Source organism: Lemur catta, chromosome 5, assembly GCF_020740605.2.
Source record: "Lemur catta isolate mLemCat1 chromosome 5, mLemCat1.pri, whole genome shotgun sequence".
Classification (NCBI taxonomy): domain Eukaryota; kingdom Metazoa; phylum Chordata; class Mammalia; order Primates; family Lemuridae; genus Lemur; species Lemur catta.
In genome coordinates this window covers 48,858,081-48,872,186 of record NC_059132.1, presented here as the reverse complement: position 1 = coordinate 48,872,186, position 14,106 = coordinate 48,858,081, and positions in this window count along the sequence as shown.

Below are 14,106 nucleotides of genomic sequence, written 5' to 3'. Positions count from 1 at the left end.
GGGAGGAAGACACAGGGAGGGAAGCCTGAGGTTGTGTGCAGGGAGCCCCAGCGATAGGTTTGGCCAAGGTGCACCACGTGAAGCTTTGAAAGGCAGGCGGAGCAAGGTGTTTTAGGTGGAGAATTAGAAACCCATGACTGGGCTCGCTGACAGATGTTAGTCATGGCTGATCTCGGTTGACTTAGAATCGGGAGAGACTGGGAGTAGGGAGACCAGTTAGCAGGGTTTTGCAATAATACAGGGAAGAAGTAAAGGGCCCTTGGATTGGGTGGGGACCCAGGTATTGGAAAGAAGAGGACAGTGAAAAGAGACCAGGGCACATGGAGTCAACAGGCTTTGATAACTACAGGTGAGGCTAGAGGGTGGGGAAGTAGTCCATGACCACCTAGAAATATTTGAACTTGGGGTGAAAGAAAGAAATTCAGTTTGGGGAATCCTGGGGTGAGACTACAATGGCCTATCCAGGTGGTGCAGTCCAGGAGAAGGTTGGCAATGTGTCTGGAGAAAAGTCGGCGCCAGATTTGGGATCATCCGCATGAGGTTACCACTGACATCTTGACGAAGGCTGAGTTGTGGAGGGCAGAGTGAAGAGACAGGGAGACAGCAGAGGACACAACCTTGCGAAACTGTGAATTTACAGGGTGGGTGGAGGGGAGGCATCAAAGGTGACCAAGCCGATGTAGGAGAAGAATTAGGGCAGTGCAGAGGTTCAGAAGTCTAGAAGAGGAATTTCAAAGAGGGGGTGGCATAAATAAAAAAATCACTTCAAAACCCAGGATCTTACTATTTAGCATGCTGCCTCTTCTTCAGTATTTTGGCCAAAGAGTAGATTCGACCCTTTCCCTCTTTTCTCCCCTTTCTGTCTCTGTGATACACTGGAACTTTTTAAAAAGACCTTCTAAGTAGTACTAACAGAGAACAAAAGAGAATACACTAAGTACGAGGTTTGCAAGGTATGTGGCTCCAGGGCTGCCCAGGCGGGTTGCTTCAGGGGGCTCCCTCCAGGGGGGAACAGAGCTCTCCACACCCCCGCCCAAAGCTGGCTGGATCCTTCGAGGCCTTGTCTAGGCTCCCCCCTTCCAGGGGGTTGGTGGCTTCCACTTGGCAGCTCCCTCCCACCCCTCACGCGGGGGCAGCTGCCTTTACATCTGGCACTTGAGTCTGGACAGGACGGTGGGTGGCCTGTCCAGGGCCTGGCTTCTCTGGTCCTTTGGCCAGCATAAGTGACCCTTCGTCCTGGCCACAGTCACTCTCCTGACGAGACCGTGACTCAAGCAGGGCCGAGAGGACAATGAGAGATTAGAGAGCTACAGGCACCGCAAGCGAGTCACGATCAGCACCGCGAGGCTCGGGTGGGGGTGGCGGAGAGGAAGGGGGCCGTGTTCTCCCACAGAGGCAGGTGTCGCTGACCCTGCAGGGGTGGAGGAGGCCGGGCTGAGAATGAGCCCCAGGGAAAGGATGAGAAGGACACCCCTGGCTGTTGGCAAAAGTGCATTCGTTGTAGGGCAGGTTGGACCAGACCAACCGCAAAGGGTTACAGCGTGAGCGCGGAGGACACGGACAGACAGCTGGGGACGGTCGGCCCATTCCTTCTTTCTCTCTCACACCGTGCCGGGCCACTGCAGTCCTCGCTCTCGTCTCCCCAGCACACAGAAGCAGAGGCCACACCGATTCTCCCCGGCCCCTGTCCTGTGTGGGGTGGGGGCTGCCCCTCTGCCTGCCCGAGGGTCAGCTCTTGTGCCCATCTGGAATGTGCCCTCCAGTCAGGGTTCCCGTCTCCTCCATCCGACCTCTCCTGCCTGCGCCTCTGACTTACAGCTGGCCGTGATTTCTCAACTTTTGCCCGTTTGCCCTCCTGTAAAAGCCCTAAACCAGAGCTTTGAGCTCAGCTGCGCAAGTACAGAGAAATCACACTGTGGGGAAAAAGCGCGAGCATCAGAGGTCATTTGCTTGGGTTTTGGACCCACACTGATCGCAAGAGACAACAGCGCTAGTCTGATAACCTGCCCTAGATGATGGATTTTCAGTCTAATCGTCTTAGTTTCTTCTTACTCGTAGCCATGTCGATTCCCCAAGTCTGTAACAAGATATTCCACTTTCTTCAAGGGCAACCAAGCCTCTTATTGAGGATGTTACAACTACATGCTTGTGTCTGAGTCTGCCTGTTGTCTTCCACCTGAGTATAATAAGAATATTGCTCAATACTCAGCTCCAACTATTAGAGGGAATTCCAGGATGGCTCTATTAGTGGGCACCCTCTTTCTGCTGAGAACCTATTTTCAGAAGAACAATTTGCCCCTCACTCCCTGTGGATATTGCAATAACATCCTTCTGGATCTATTTTTGGACAGGATGTGGGCCTGGGTGACAGGGCAATGCTTTAGGTATCCACTCACTGAGATAGGATGCAAAAGATTTGGGCTCTAAATGCTGTCACTAATTAACAATGTGGCCATAGGTAAGTCATTCCCTCTCTCCGTGCCTCAATTTTCTCATGGAGGATTTGGATAAGATCAACGACATGCCCTTCGGTCTTTTAACAACCGGTTCTTGGTGAAGTAGAGGGAGAGAGAAGCCCTGATTTGTGGTGTTTGTCAATTTCTATGGTGTAAATAATCCCACCAAAAGCCCATTTCAAACTGCCACTGTGAAGTCAACCATCTCAAGAATTTCCTGAAAATTAAACCATCGGCTCTAGTGACCAGTGTGGGCCAGTTCCAGTACACTGGATAGGATCGATACTGCACATTATTTTAATCATGAAATTCCATCATATTGTGTGTCTAAAATCCCCTTCGGCCCTAAAACACTACAAGTCTATGATTCCAACACTGAGTGATTTTTTTTTTAAATTTTCAGGACACACCCCAAGCCTAATTAACAACACTGGCTTGCTGCATCAGCGCATTGGCATCCTGCTTAAAGCTGGCTTCTGTCCAAGACGCCACGGAACTAGAAGCTGCTCTGAAACTGTTGTCGTGCCTGTGAGTTGGGGAACCTGGGCCTTAAGCCGCCAATAGTCAATCTAGAGCTTTTGGCCAGATGGTGATGACTCATCACCACATTATTTCAACTACTGTTTCCCAGGGTGCCTGGAAGCAAGGCAGGGCTGGGAGTGTGAAGCAGACAGAGGGAAAACAGGGAGGAGGAGAAAGGGACTCACCTTGGGCAGGGCCCCTGCTGAGTTGTGGGCAGGTGTGAGTCAGTCCTCTCTGCCTGGGCAGCCACACCTTGTGTTCCAGTCCTGAATGCCAGGTGGAGAATCTGCCTACACCAAGAGCCCTTGATCAAGTCACAACAGGTTTCCTGAAAGATCATCCCCATTAAAATGAATGGAATCAGAGTAGCCTGGTTTCTTCTGAAACGTGATGTGTTTCTTTTCAAGGTGTTTTCTAAATTCTTATAGGACCCCTGAAATTGTAGAAAAAAGAGAGAACAGAGGAAGAAGCATGCTTCGACATCCGGGAGACTGAGCATTAGAGAGAGAAGGGTGGTGTTACATTGTCCACTCTTACCCTCCCAACCAACCACCGAACCGGCTTGCCAAAGGACTGACAAGCTGAGTGCAGCGTGGAACGTAATGGGCAGGAATCATGAATTGCCAGACTATGATCGAGATCTTTCCATTGAGTGTCTGTATGTGGGTGCGCACGCGTGTGTGCAAAACTGCAATTGAATTAAGAGGAAAAGGTTTAGAAGGGAAAGACTTATGTATAACTAAATTTCCAAACCTTTGGCACACCCTCTCACCCATAAGGATGGCTACTATTAAAGCAAAAACAAACAGAAATTAACAACTATTGGCCAGGATATGAAGACACTGGAACCCTTGTGCATTGTTAGTAGGAATGTAATATGATCCAGCCACCGTGGAAAACGGTACAGCAGTCCCTCAAAAAAATTAAACATAGCATTACCACATGATCCAGCAATGCCAGCTCTGGGCATATTCCCCAAAGAACTGAAAGTAGGGTCTTGAAGAGATATTTGTACACAACAGCCAAATGGTGGAAGCAACTCAAGTGTCCATCAATAGAGGAATGAATGAACAAAACATGGTCTATACATACAATGGAATATTATTTGGCCTTAAAAAAGGAAGGAAATTCTGACACATGGTACAACATGGAGGAATCCTGAAGGCATTATTCTAAGTGGAATAAGCCCGTCACAAAAGGACAAATATTGTGCAATTCCTCTTATATGAGGTACCTAAAGTAGTTGAATTCATACAGACAGACAGACAGTAGAATGGGGGTTGCCAGGGGTTGGGGGAGGGAGAAAAGGAGAGTTGAATGGGGACAGAGTTTCAGTTTTGCAAGATGAAGAAGTTCTGGAGATGGATGGTGGTGACAGCAGCACAACAGTGTGGCTGGGCTTAATGCCACTGACTTGCACACTTAAAAATGGGTAAGACGTGAAATTTTATGTTATGTGTATTTTATCACAATTTGAAAAAAATTCTTAGCCCCCCGCAAAAGAAAAATAACTGAAAACAACAAACACCAAAAACCTTGGGGACAAACTGCCTGGGTTTGGATCCCTATTTCATGGTTTTATACGAATAATGAGCTTGGATTTGAGCAATCTGAGCCTTCTGGTCATCTGTAAAATGGAGATGATAATGACACACACTGCTTATGGCTGTTGCAAGGTTTAAATGAGACAGCGCAGGTGAGGCCTTTGGCACAGTGTTGGCACGTGGTACGTGCCCAATAAAAGTTAGCCATTGTCATTATCGAGTCATCAGTCATCACGGTTGAAGGTCAACTAGAAGACTGACCATTGGCAGTCTTGTCTACATTAAAAAAAAAACTTGATCCCAAAAATGGAAACAATAATTTCCTGCCATAGGTATTCACATCCGTAAATACACCCATCATTACGACCCCCATATAGGCGGAATAAAGACAAGCTACTATCTCTAGTGAGCATTCTTTTCTTTTCTTTCTTTCTTTCTTCTTTTTTTGTTTTTTTTTTTTTTTTTGTCAGCTCTTACACAGAGCTAGTGGACATTCTTAATCTGTGTTTTCTGCTAATTCTAAATATCAGAGCCTCACTTTTCCCTCAGGCAAACTGCATTTGGGGCAGAGGTGTTTTATGTTTATCAACACCAGCAAAGACTAGACATTTGTTTTCTACAAGGAGCTACCAGAATAATGTCTGAAGTGTACGGTATCCACATGAGCTCCAGAGCAAGGCCCTCAGGAACAAGCCAGGTCACAGCTAAGGCAGCGGTGACAGTAGAGCACACCTGCATCCCCCAGGATCCCACTCTGGGACTCTCAGGCCCCCAAAGCCATCTCCATGCTCCCGGCCGCAGCAGCCAGTGTGCGACCTTCAGGAGGTCGCCTGGGACGTTTATCTGAAGAAGGCACCAAAGGAAAGGACAGGGGGAAAACCAGAGAAGCAATACTAGGAAGACCTAATATGTGGACTTGAGAGCTTTGTGGAAATATTTAGGGATGAAATATGGCAGAATGGGAACGTGTGGTGTTGCAACACCAGTGAATATTTCCAGAACACTGGCTCTCAACTGGGGGTGGTTTTGCCCCTTTCCCCCTCCACTCCCCAGGGGACATGTGACCAGACATTTTTGGTTGTCACACTGAAACCGGGCACTGTTGTATGTAGTGGGTAGAGGCCAGGGAGCCTGTGGAAAATCTGGCAATCCCAGGACAGACCTCCATCACAAAGAATGACCTGGCCCAAAATGTCAACAGCGCTGAAGTTGAGAAAGGCTGCTCTAGAACAACCAGAAGGATCGAAAGAAATCGTTTCCTCTTCACTGAGGGAAAGATGAAAGAAAGGAGCCATTAAAATGGATGGCTATAGAAGAGCCGCAAAGAAAGAGGGTGCCATTTGTACACTATTTGACATTTCTTAACTTTCTTACCTTTGTATTCTCTCTCTCACACATACACAAACTGCTCACCAGAGGCTACTCTTATTACATTTATTTATTATCTTTTTGCAGCAGAGATACATTTGAAACTGGATTTTGTGGTGGTGGTGGGGAATTCCTTTATACAATATCAAGGCTTCTTTATTTGCGCCTTCACTGTATTAGTCAGAACTTGTTTCTAACATTCAGAAGGAATTTGTCCAAACATGAAATCCTCTTAAACCTCACAGCGGGTTACCCTTGGGAAACAGTTTTATGGACACAGATTAAAGTGGGAAAAGGGTTTGGAAAAACTGCACTAAATGATCTGTGGAGAGCTATGAAACAATAAGAGGTTCCTCTATGCCCTGGAATCCTAAACCACATCATCATGTATGTGTTCCTGGAACACCATCCTCAATAGAACAAGGTAGAATAGTTCCAGCATGTTCTGTGTCTGAGTGCTTGGGTTTGGCTCCTGTCTTCAGGAAATAAGTTGTGTGGCCTTGGGGAAGTTACTGAATTTTTTTGTGCTGCTGTTTTTTTCATCCCCCCAACTAAGGATAACAATGGAATGTACCTCATAGCATTATTGGGTGGATTAAATGAGATAATACATGTAAAACATTTAGCACATGCCAGGACATTGCAAGCCCTCTAGAAGTTTTAGCTGTTACAATTAGAATGATAAAGTAGAACATGGTATATTTATCAAGGTTAAAGAACAGGGTCTATTTACTTTTAAATATAATCAACTTTTGTATGATTAAAATAAGAATAATCTGTTGGTTGTTTTAAAACTAGTCAAAACATAGTTAATTTTCTTTTCTTCTACTCTAGAAATGACAAGCCAAAATTATCCTGGCACCAAAGAATGCTTACAAAATTAGAAAATAGGGTAAGTGAAGAAGGAAGCCAAGAAAGAGAATTTAGATAATTTACTGCAAAAGAAAGTTTAAGAACAGGTTTTATGTTTGTGCAAATCCTAGACGCTCAATAAACATCTACTGACAAATGGAAATGAGTGATATTTTTATGGAAGATGAGAAGTAATACACGAAAGAAGAGAGAAATCACAATGAGGTGAGACACTGATCTTACAAAATACTACTGTGGAAGTTCTGGAGAGCTCTAGCGCTGACACTCCCAGTGTCTGTCACCCCTGTCTACACCCTGGAGCACCTATAAGAGTCCTATTGCTCAGGCTCCACCTGGACTGATTAAGCCAGGACAGGGAAGGAGGGCTGGAGCCCAGGTATCGGGACTTTTAGAATTTCCTATATGATTCCAAAGTACAGCCATTTGAAGCTGCAATGCACATGTGCTTTGAAAGTGGCTCTATGTAAATAAATGTGTGGAACCATGATAAAGTGCTACTACTGCTCTTTGAGAGGAATTCACTTGCTGAACAAACGTACTGCAGCCTCCTGTAGCTACGCGCCTTTGGAGGAACACAAGGTTGAGTAAGTGGTTCTTCCTCTCAAGCTGTTTACAATTCAATTTATGACAGATGACATTAAAGTTAAGCAGAAAATAAAACTTCCCAACTGTAAGGTTTTCTGATGGCCGTGAGATAGGATGGCTATTGAAGGATAGTGAAAGGGTGCTGAGGGGTATCGAGAGTGGAGGATAGATAGTAGGAGGGAAAGTTTTGTTTCAGGAAAGCACTGAAGGAAGGATATCTGTGTGAAGCAACAGAAGAAGTCAGAAAATCCAGGAAAGAGGAGGAAGAAATTCCTGGCAAAAGGAGATTGAGCATCAGAGTGTTTAAAAAGCAGTCACAGATGGTTATGAAGAGGTGGAAGATTCTGAGGAAGGGTAGCCTTGTCGCCAAAGAGCAGAGGACCTCGCTGCTGAATTTGAGGTTTCATTTGGGAGCTCCCACTGGTCTATATAAGTCACTGGGCTTCTCAGGTAAGCCAAGCACATAAACTCAGCTAGAATTTCTCTAAAAGATGCATGCATGTACCATTTGCATCTGACTTTCAAACTGAATAGATGTACCAATATTGAGACCAACTTTAGTCTAGTATCAGTACACAGGGGTTTGTATCCTGAATCAAGCTAGGAAACAGACACAGGTTGCTGGGAGCTTCATCTTTATTGGTCACCTAACACCAACTTTGCTGAGACTGGCAAGCTCCACAGTGGGCTTGCAAAATCCCCATCTGCTTAGGAAAGCACTAATGGACCTGCTGAGCTTTCAAACTGTAAGACAAACCTGCTCCTCCTCGCCTAAGTGCCAACAGATGCCTTTGACAATCATTCCCCAAGCTTGAGTATAATTACATTTTTAAAAACAAATAGTGTGTTTTTTTTCTTATTCAAAAGTTATACCTGCACTTGATAGAAAATTCAGAAAACAGAAAAGTATAAAGGAGAACATAAAAATTACTATAAGTTCACTACCCAAAGATTGGCCCTATTCATAGTTTGGTAAATTTCTTCCTGGTCATGTTTCTCACAAATGTGGGATTATGTAGCATAGACAGCTTTGGTATTCTACTCATTTAAAATTCTTTTTAAATAATGTTAAAGGGGAAATCATTTTTCCTTCCTAGTCGGCTCTTATGCATTAAGGAAAATGGCTCTTCAGCGGTGTGAATTCCCCCTCCATTATGTACTGGACACAGCATTTGGTCAGAGAATTCTCCTGCACTCTAGATGCCTTGTGCTGATTGCCATTAGACTTGGCAAAGAATGATTCCATCTGAGGTGAGGATCGTTAGGGTAGGTAGCATTTGCTCATTCCCTCTATCACAATGTCCTTGGGGATAATGATATCCCAGGTTCAGGACAGTAGTGTCTACTACCTAAGAGGGCCACCTGTGCGTGCGTAAAACAATCTGCGTAAACAATCTGTGTATTATCATAATATTTGCTTAACTATGTAATCCACCCTCTGGATATTTTCATATTAAATGCTCATGAGTTCTTAAGCTTGCCTTTTTCTTCTCATCTATTAGCATTGCTCTTCATTAGACAATTATTTCACACTGATAGCACTGGCATTTTCAGAACGCCGATGGTCAGATGATCAGGCCCTTCCCTGGGAGATGGTTTTAGACTAAAGATTGACGTTTTGGGGCATCTATGAGCAATGGTTCTCATTCCTGGCTGCACATTAGCATCACCTGGGAAGCTTCTGCAAAGGCCAGTGCTTGGGCTGCATCCAGACCAGGTGATTCAGCATCTCTGAGGCTGGGACTCAGGTAGCTTTTAAAGCTCCCTGAGTGATTCCAATATTCAGCCACGGTTGAGAACCAGTGCCAAAAAGCAATGATTCACATTGACTTCTCTGCACATTAGAATCATCTGGGGAGATCTTTTAATCAATTAAATTTCCTGGGCTCCACCCCAGGACAAATGAGTCAGAATCTTTGGAAGAGGGATCTGTGCTCCTTCAGATGATCTGATACACAGGTATCAGTACTGGGAATCATTGCTATAGGCAACCTAGTGAATGGGAACAATGTAGAGTTGAACCCATTTCTGGGTTCTTAGGGCTTGCCTGGCTGTGGGATGATGAGTTACCTCTGAGATGCTGTGTTGGGTAATGGAAACAGCAGGGCTGAGAACCTGGAAGCATGGGCCAAGTCTTGGCTTTGCCATATAACATTCGTTGTGCAATGTCAGATAAGTCACATAACCTCTCTGGGTTGGGAATCCTGTCCATCTCCTTATAATTCAGTGCTCTTTCTATCACACCTAGTGTTTTTTGATTTTTTTTTCTTCCTTGATATTTTACCAGCTTTTGTTTGGTGATCAGTACGTAGATATAACAATCCATTTGTATATAGTTTTTAATGGAAGTACTGAAAATATAAAAAGCTACACAATTATAATTCTTTTCCAAACAGTTATTCTATTGACTTTCCAGTTTAAAATCTGGAGACAAATTGTTCTTAAAAAGAGGCTCTCAAATGCTATTATCTTAAAACATTGACAACTTGTTGGGTCTAAAATTTGACCAATTCATGATTTAATATCATATATACTATATGCTCAAAAATGTCCAGTCTTGACTGGGCGTGGTGGTTCATGCCTGTAATCCTAGCTCTCTGGAAGGCTGAGGTGGGAGGATTGCTTGAGGTCAGGAGTTCAAGACCAGCTTGAGCAAGAGCAAGACCCCGTCTCTACTAAAAATAGAAAAAAATTAGCTGGGTGTGGTGATACGTGCCTGTGGTCCCAGCTACTGGGGAGGCTGAGGCAGGAAGATTGCTTGAGCCCAGGAGTTTGAGGCTGCTGTGAGCTAGACTGACGCCACGGCACTCTAGCCTGGGGAACAGAGTGAGACTCTATCTCAAAAAGAAAAATAAATAAATAAATAAACTTTTAAAAAAAATGCCCAGTCTTTCACAGCACACTGATAGAGTTATTACGAAAAACTGTACTACCAGGATCAAAGATGTCATGGAGGGTACTCAATTCTGTCAGTGGGAGCCCAGAGTAAATAATTTTACTAAAACACAAGGGAATAAAGTTAAGTAACAGAAAATGTTTACAACAAGTTAAATGCATGATTATGACTTCAGATTGCTATTTGATTATGCTTCTTGTTATTGGATATTAAAAACCGCCAACACATTTTCTGCCACCATCCCATCCCCAGCCTATAGTCAAAGTCTCCCTTAATTTGATTTCCACTTATTCTAGTTACACTGAAAAATATACAACCAGCCCATGAACTCACTTCTTAAAAGAATTATTTACACTTATAAAAAAGAAGTTTTTAAAGGATGGAGTGGGTTTCCTGCTTCTTACAAGCATGTTTGCAGAACTATTAAAAACACGCATTTATGAAATAGTTGATAAGAAGGCGATACTGAGATTATCTATGAGACTCCGTGTAGGATGTTAATGAGATTTGGCTTCTTTCTCTCCTGCTTCATCAGAGGCTGGCTTCTTCTGGTTTTAGCGTCTCTGTTTTCTGCAGATTGAGTCGTCTTTAACAGTTTTGCTTCCCATTTTTCTTTTGTTTGCACTTTCTTGCATTTTTTTTTTTTTTTTTTTCAGAGACAGTGTCTCACTCCATTGCCCAGGCTGAAGTGCAGTGATCATAGTTCACTCTTACTGCAGCCTCCAACTTCTGGGCTCCAGCGATCCTCCTGCCTCAGCCTTTGGAGTAGCTGGGACTACAGGTGTGAGCCTTTGCCCCGGCCCTGGTTTTTTTGTTTGTATGTTTTCCGATCAGTTTCAACATTTGCAGGAGCATGTTTGCATGCATCCCACCAGTCTTTCCAGTATTGCCTCTTCAGCTGAACTGTCGTTTTTCCTGGGCATCTTGGCAGAGGCTGTGGCCAAAATGGGGAACACCTGGGTGTCTTTGGGGACAGCCCTGCAAGAGCCTTTGCAGAGCTGGCTGCCTGGACATTGTAACTCTTGGTACCTCTCAGCTGCTGGGACTCTGTCCTCAAACTTCTTAAAAGTACCAAAACTCCTTTTTATTCATGAAATCTTGCACAGAATCCTGATATTTAATAGGGACCGAGATGGAACTGTCCCTCTTGAAGTGGAAGGCTGATACACTTTTGTAGAATGCTGATACACTGGACTGAAAATCCCACTACATCATCACATGATACTGTTAGATTTTCAACTTTGAATATGAAAAATGATAAAAAATCCTTTTGTGGATTTTTTTTCATAAAGAGAAATTACTGGTCACTTCTCCCAATTCTTGAGGTTGGAGAAAACAAGGAGAAGGGGTGGATATTGATGGTGAGGAGCTTGGGAACTAATAGCTCTCATAGTCCTGTCCACTCATGTCAGCGGAGGAGGTGACCCCTGGGTGGAGAACGTCATGGGAGAGGCAAAGTCAAAGCCTGACTAGGTTAGAAGGCAGGACCCTGTGTCCCATGTTGCGCTTGCCTTCTTCATCCACCAAGAGTGAGGTGGAAAGTGAGAGGTAGGAATATTTCCTCCTGAGTGGGAACAAGGCTGTGACACAGCCATAACAGACCTGGTCACCCCTGCTGTTCCATCAAAGACTACAGTAGAAACTACTCACTGAGCCATCACTATTAGGTGACCCATGACCTTGATTAATGACCACTAATCTGTATTCGTTGTTTACCTGCAGATTAGTAAGGCCTTTAGTAATACCAGAGACAAAAACAATTAGGAAAGTACAGGCTAGATGATCGCATGACCCGCACGCAGAGGGCCTATCGGTTGTGGCTCTGAAGTAAGCATAGCCCAGTATTTCCTTTAATTATGTAGGACTAATTTCCCATCCCCCTGGGAAGCTCCAAACACTTGGGCCATGATTAGGCACTCTTTGTCTTCATTGCTAATATTCTATCCATCAGCCACATTCTTTAAAGAAAATATGTTTTGAAATTGCTTATGCTTTTATATAGATTCAATTGCCAATGAAATAGCCTTGAAGTTTCCATACAGGTATTTTAAGTAAACTTTTTATTGGAGTATAACATATATATAGAAATATTTATAGATCATAAATATACAGTGGGACAAATTTTCACACTCATGGATGCACCATGTCCTCAGGTCAAAAAATAAAACATTAGCCAGGCATGGTGACATGTGCCTGTAGTCCCAGCTACTTGGGAGACTGAGGTAAAAGGATTGCTTGAGCCCAGGAGTTCGAGACCAGCCTGGGGAACATAGTGAGATCCCATATCAAAAAAGAAAGAAAGGAATAAAGAAAATATTACTGTTACCCCAGAAGAAGGAAGGAAGGAAGAAAGGAAGGGAGGGAGGGAGGAAGGAAGGAAGGGAACATTACCATTACCCCAGAAGAAAGGAAAGAAAGAAAAAGAAGGAAGGAAAGAAGGAAAGAAGGAAGGAAGGACAGAAGGAAGGAAGACATTACTACACCCCAGATCCTCCTGGTCATTCCCTATCCAGCCAAGGTAACCACTACCCTAATTCTAACACCATACACCTAATATCACCTGTTTTTGAATGTTTTTTTTTTTAAGTTAACCAGTTTGTATCTGTTCCAGTGTACAGAGAGCTTACTTGTTAATATTTTAACTTCAGCAATCATAATGGTAAAGAACACTATTTTGTTCACCTTTTCCCTTAGTGCCCTTGTACGAGTTGGCCCAGCTTGATATAAAGCTATAGAGCTCAAAGGATAAAACATCTTTCCCACAGATAGAGTTGGTCTTCTTTAATCATTTGACCAAGAAGTGTTGTGTGAACATCTCTTTGGCAGCTGGTGCATCTCAGTGCTTATGTGTGGATCAAATAAAAGATGTATATATTTCCATATTTTATTTTATGCATTCATGGAGTATGCCTGTGCACGTGTGCACAAGCACACCTGTTTTTCCCTCCTTGATTTCTCCTATCTTCTTTCCTTATCTACCCCAGGATATCCTTGCCTTGGGCTCCTCTTACAAACTTTCCTCCACAAATCCTACTCTCCAGAATCAATCACCTCTGCCTTGAATTGACTTACTATTTATCATACAAAAGGCACACACAACAGTGGAGAATCCCTTTTTACTTCTACTTTTGATGTAAAGACCATAAGCAACTGTTGGAATGCCCGGCTTCTCACCATGTGCCTAGAGCTCCAGCCTGAGTTTGTCTTGAATGAGGATGAAATGTCTGTGCTTATACATTCGTTTGCTGAAGCCATTGGCATCCTATTCATTAACTCATTCATTCATTCACTCATTCAACAAATCTTTCCTGTGTCCTATATGTGCCGGACATTGTGTTAGAGGCTGGACTTTGCAGGGGGGTGGTCTGTTCTTCAGACCAGAGGGAAACTTGGAAGCCCAAATAGAGTACAATATTTATAGATCTGACCTTTAGAGTCTAAGAGGCACCTAATTCCTTAAAATAGAATATTGTTACTTTTCATTATGCCATGCACACGGTAAGAGTTCTGTACATATTTTGGGATGAGGATGATAGTATTGTGCATGTTTCTCTAGAATGAATTGGTATAAACTGTGGATTGTTTAGATTTAAATGAATCCAGATCATTATTATTTTTTAAATTCAATCTAATCACTTGTCAGTTAAAGTCATTATGATGCATTTGCAGTGGGTTGTGTACAGGCCTGTTTTTTTTCTTGGGGTAATACTGATTTGTAGGCTGCTTCTTTAGATTCTACCTTTGTATACTGCCTTACAGTTGAAATTGTTATGGCAGAAGGATCTTACATATCTTTAAACAAATTTTTTTTTTTAGAGACAAGATCTTGCTGTGTTGCCCAGTATGATCTTGAACTTCTGGC